Source organism: Scyliorhinus canicula, chromosome 17, assembly GCF_902713615.1.
Source record: "Scyliorhinus canicula chromosome 17, sScyCan1.1, whole genome shotgun sequence".
NCBI lineage: Eukaryota > Metazoa > Chordata > Chondrichthyes > Carcharhiniformes > Scyliorhinidae > Scyliorhinus > Scyliorhinus canicula.
The window spans coordinates 96,388,713-96,394,712 of NC_052162.1; the positions used below are offsets into that span (position 1 = coordinate 96,388,713).

General features: G+C 47.5%; 1 protein-coding gene across 1 annotated transcript in view; it reads right to left on the bottom strand.

The window, feature by feature from the left end:
* The window catches only part of LOC119952056 (interferon-inducible GTPase 5-like), a 35,933-nt gene extending 35,426 nt beyond the window's left edge, over window positions 1-507 (bottom strand). Inside the window, exon 1 of the mRNA XM_038775556.1 lies at window positions 425-507. The gene's annotated coding sequence lies outside the window, so the exon portion shown is untranslated. The remainder of the gene's footprint in view (window positions 1-424) is intronic.
* Window positions 508-6,000: the final 5,493 nt, after the last annotated feature.

Below are 6,000 nucleotides of genomic sequence, written 5' to 3' on the forward strand. Positions count from 1 at the left end.
GCGGATCTGGTAGAGGCGGGCACGATAGCATCATTTAAGATGCATCTAGACAGATAAATGAACGAGCGGGGAACAGAGAGAAGTAGACCTTGGAAAATAGGCAACAGGTTTAGATAAAGGATCTGGATCGGCGCAGGCTGGGAGGGCCGAAGGGCCTGTTCCTGTGCTGTAATTTTTCTTTGTTCTTTGTTCAGGGTCACTGTCCGTGTGGAGTTTGCACATTCTCCCCGTGTTTGCGTGGGTTTTGCCCCCTCAACCTAAAAATGTGCAAGCTCGATGGATTGGCCACGCTAAACTGCCCCTTCATTGAAAAAAATGAATTGGGTACTCTAAATTTATTTTTAAAAATCTCTCGTTAAACCTGTTGAATAAAATTCACCCTGAATTGTGACAACTGCGCTTTGTTTCAATTCTCCATTCTTACCTGTACAGCTCCCTGGCATGAGCAGAGTGTTTACTCAGTGAAGTTCTCGCACTGCTAACTTCTCTATCCAGAGTGAGTATTTCAGTGTGAATGTTCGCACAGGGAGTACAGTCACAATGAACAGATTAACAGCTTTTGATTAAGTCATTGGGTAGATTGCTGCATACTATCCAATGACAATCAAAACCCTGTATGGTCACTTGTTACTGGGGAGATTTTGCTTTTCTATTTCTATTTGCCTTTTATCCTTCATCCCTTTCGCGCCCTTTTGGGCAGTCCTTACTCCAGGTCCAATGGATCAATAGGGTTTAGATCACCCTCATCGATATTAGCCAATTAGGGGCAGATACCGTGATGGCTGGGCGGGTCCTAGCTAACATTGTCCCAGGCACATAGGCCTTTCCAAATAAGGTGAGTGGCGCCGGTTAGGCTGCTATTGTTGATGGTTTTTAATGCGAATGCTATTGTCTGGCGGGAGCAAGTGATCAGTCTTTAATGAACTGTGAGTTTCTCCCAGGTCTGGTTTCTTTGCACAACACACAGAGGCTGTGTACCTGTCTGTGTCCTAAATTGACCACAGTTCCCATTGTCCTTTGCAAGTGGCCATTTTACATGGCTGCACAGGCATCTGCAACGCGGCAACCCAGAGGAAAATATTGGCCAACCCACAATTGGACCTGAAGAAGCCCATTGAAATAGTTCTTTCCCGCGTGAGTGCGGAACAAGGAATCAAGGAGCTACAGGGCAAGGTGGTCCTCAATCTGGGAGGCCCAACCACCCACAGAGCACCGCCTTCTGGAACCGATTATTCCAATCTCCGCTCTTGGCAGGATTAGGATGCCCGGCAGGCGCATTCCCCCAACCCGCAGAACACGGATCGGAGTGACCGGTATATGTATTCCTACCGGGACTGGGCAGAGAGGCACCAGAGAGAAGGCCCATCCACCTGCCAGCACGCCAGCCTGCCAGACACGACAACCCCGCCATCCCGCACCCCCACCCGAACCAGACGTATTTTTTGGATGAAGTTGTTGACTGCCAGCAACTGCACTGCATTGCTGCACCAAAGGTAGCACGGATATAGGGACTGGTTTAGCACAGTGGGCTAAATAGCTGGCTTTTAAAGCCGATCAAGGCAGGCCAGCAGTGCAGGTTCAATTCCCGTACCATGGTTGACCTTAGCTGATCTTGGAACCGGTATCAAGAAAATTTGTGACAGTAAATACGCACCGTGGGTTGTATGAATATACGAGACCACCTTTTGGGGTATCATTGGCTTACGCAATATTCTAATGTGTCAAGGAAAACATATTACAAGGGTGGCCTTGCGACGTCAGACCAGGAACACTTAAGGAAACTTGATGACCTTCTCACCGCTGCTTTTCGGCTGCAGGGTGTTGCTCGTTTTACTAAGTGTGCTTACCACTTAATTTGCTCTGTTTTATTACTTAGCTCTGGAGTCGCCAGGTATCCTTATGATACCGCCACGAGGTTCAAGTCCAAGATCAGATCAATAACTCAATACACCAGTTAGTAAGGTTCAATCAAACATATTTATTATTTACACAGTAAATCGATACTCATGCAACTAATACGAGCGGACTAAACTATTCCTACCACTATGAGCCAATACATCATCGATAAGGGAACCCACTGGATCAGGGAACAATGGCCTCTTGTTCTGTCCTGAGACTGCAGGCTTCCCAGTTGGTACGGGCTAAGCGATCAGGAGTGTCTATTCTCGTAGCGTGCGTTGACTGGACACTTACTTGTCGATGTAGCTGTTGGGGGATCTCATACCAATCGATTGGTTTAAATCCCCCAATACTGGGGTTGATCCTCGATCGCTGGGCGGTTCTTGGGGCCTGTTTGTAACTTATTGTCTGGGACTCCTGCTGGCGCCGAAGAGTCTGGATGTGTTCTGATTATTCGCGATTGTTTCCATTGTGCCCGGGAAATCGCTCAATTAATATGCGCAACTGCCAGTTTCAGTGCTGTCTGGTTTCTTTGCAGTCAGAATACACAGGGAGATTCTGCAACCTGCTTGTCGTCCTTACATTGTCCAATTTTCCCTGCATGCATTTTAATCCTCCATTTTGTGTTCGGGCAGTGACAAACTTCGGTGGCTACAAGGGAGAAGTGCGTGTTCCACACCCGGGATATTACGTACGTCGGTTCCCGTATGGAACACCTTGGCCTTCACCGGGTTGTAATGGGAAACTATTACAGGAAATTTATCCCGAACCTCGCAACACTGCTGGCCCCTCTTACACCAGTTTCTGAAGAAGGTTTAGGAATGAACATGGCGTCCACCATAGCAGGCCGTGTTTGCCGAGGTAAAATAGTAACTCACATCCTTGTGGTTGCTCACCTACTTCGACTCCGCCAAGCTACTGATGAGCCGGATACTGACTGCATTGGAGCACCCTTAGCCCACAGGATGGACAACGGCACAAAACGGCCCATCACCTTCACTTCTCAGACTCTTGCAACAGCCGAGCGAAATTACGCCCAGATTGAGGAAGAGGCTTTGACCATAGAGTTTTGCATTGAAGAAATTCCATCAATATGTCTCTGGCCACGCCTTCGAGATTCTGACAGATCACACTCCAAGGAAGACAGGGCAATCCCTCCCGTCGCACCCGCACAAATTCAATGATGGGCTTTGCTGCTGGAAGCTTATGAATATATAATGGAACACCGGCCTGGGATGAAGATCCCTCATGCGGACGCTCTAAGACGTCTTCCCCTGCCGACCAGGCTACCGATGCCCACTTGCACCAACAAAATCATCGTTACTTTGCATTTTATGGAAACATTGCCTGTTACCACATTTCAACTCAGGATCTGGATCCAGACAGATCTCCAGTTAGCCCGTATCCGGCACATCCCATTGTACAGGACTCAGCACCGCGCTTTGCCTGATGGTCACGGACCTCATCATAGAGGACAGGGTCTTCCTATGGGGGACATGCATCTTGGTTCCAACAAAAGGTTGCTGCACCATTTTGATGGATCTCCACAGTGACCATCCCGTGGTCTGGAAAATGAAGATGCTGGCTTGCAGCTATGTGTGGTGGCCTGATATTGACAGGGACACCAAAAAACTCGCCCAGCAGTGCGGCCTGAGCCAGCAGCACCCGAAGTTTCTGCAGGCGGTGCCCCTCCACCTGGTCGCGGCTTCATGCCGATTTTGGGTGGCACAATAGCAGAGTGGTTAGCACTGTTCCTTCACAGCACCAGGGACCTGGGTTCGATTCCCGGCTTGGGTCACTGTCTGTGCAGTGTCTGCACGTTCTCCCTCTTCTGGCGGTCCGGTTTCCTCCTGCAAAAGTCCCAAAAGACATGCTGTTAGGTGAATTGGACATTCTGAATTCTCCCTCAATATATAAGAACAGGTGCGGAGTGTGGCGACTAGGGGCTTTTCACAGCAACTTCATTGCAGTATTAATGTAAGTTTAGTTGTGACACTAATAAAGATTATTATTATTATTATTATTAGTTTTCCAGGCCATTCTAGGGATTAATGTTCTTGATCCTGGCCGACACCTATTCCAAGTGGATGGATATTAACCGAATGATACTGACAACGTCCAAGCCCACAATCGGGCGACTCCGCCAGACGTTCATTACACACGGCATACCAGAAATCATTGTCCCCGACAATGGGAGGGCGTTCACTAGCTCGGAACTTGGGACTTTTTACGAACCAAATATCTGGTGTTAGAGTCTACATCGATGATGTTATAATATGGTCAACTACGCCAGAAGAACATTATTCAAGACTCATGTAAACAAGGATGAGAATTGACTCGCATGGCCTGAAATTAAACAAAGACAAATGCCAATTTGGCATAGAGAAATTGAAGTTGGAATTTCGAAAGATGTGTGCAACCAGATCAAGATAAAGTAAATGCAATTGGTCAAATGCCAGATCCAAAAGCAGATACCCAGAGAGCAGAGACAACTCACCACACTGAGGGTCTATGAGCAAGTCTCCTACTTGCACGTGAATGAGAGGCAGTTCAGGGCTAATCTGTGATTACCCTGATATTTTGCCCACCCCCTCTGCCACATTCTCCGAGAAGACCTGACGCCATGTGAGTTTGGTGGCTTCCCTCTGCTCGTGGCCCTGAAGGTGATAGCAGCACTCAATTTCTTTGCCTCTGGGTCTTTCTAGGGATCAACAGGGCGCCTGGCGGGAATTTCACCATCAGAAAGACAGTGATGCATCCAGGAGGGCTTTACAGGAGGTCCCATCATTATGTGAACTTTTCTCTGGATGAGGATAGCTAGGCTTAGACATTTACAGACTTCACAGTTATCTCTGGGTTCCCATGTGTGCAGGGTGCAATAGACTGCACCCATGTGACTTCAGTGACTCCATGGCAACAGCCCATGATGTTCAGCACCTGAAAGGAGACCATCAAAAGCACATCCTGCAAGCCTGTGCTCTGTTCCCTGGGAATTTCCATGACTCCTACCTTCTCAGTCACTAATGGATGGTATGTTCGAGGAGGCAGGTGTGATGATATGCATGAAGCAATTCTGTAGATAATATTGTACATGATCTCTGACCAGCAGGTGGCAGTGTGGCAGGGTAAGTCTATCATGTGGTTCTGTGCCCCGAGACAATCGGGAGTAAATCGTGTTGGTTGATAGACTTATTTTGCAGTAGCTCTATAACAGTTAGTTAGTGTCAGTAGATTATTGGTTATTTGTTCCAGGTATCTTTACCACACAGTTGTTTCATAATAAATTATGTAAACTAGATATTCTATAGTGCATCATTCATATTAGCCAGTCGACAAAACATGACATGGTAAATTTTAAAAATTACCCATTGTTAAACAAATTAAACATAATTACTTAATTATAATTTGGAGGGTATCTAAGAGAGAGATTGAAGTGTACTGTATTTAGCTTTCACATTTATAGTAGAGATATAGTGCCAGGAAACATATAGTTAACAGTAACTTAAAAAAAAATTTGAAAATGTAATTTACGAATTAATTGACACAATGTCAATTAGAGGGGTGCAGTGCTCTGACTGTGAGATGTGGCAGGTCCGGGAGGCTCCCAGCGCCCCGGATGGCTTCATCTGTAGAAAGTGCACCCAACTAGAGCTCCTCACAGACCGCATGGTTTGTTGGAGCATCAGTTGGATGCACTTTGGAGCATGCAGGAGGCGGAAAGCGTCATAGATAGCAGTTATATAAATGTGGTCACACCCAAGGTGCAGGCAGAGAAATGGGTGATGACCAGAAGGGGCAGGCAGTCAGTGCATGAATCCCCTGTGGTTGTCCCCCTCTCGAACAGGTATACCCCTTTGGATACTGTCGGAGGGGGGGGGGGGGGGGGGGCAGGGGGGAATAGCCTATCAGGGGAAAACAGCAGCAGCCAGAGCAGTGACACCACGGCTGGCTCTGATGTTCAGCAGGGAGGGTCAAAGCACAGAAGAGCAATCGTCATAGGGACTCTATAGTCAGGGGCACAGATAGGCGCTAATGTGGACGTGAAAGAGACTCCACGATGGTATGTTGCCTGCCTGGTGCCAGGGTCCAGGATGTCTCAGA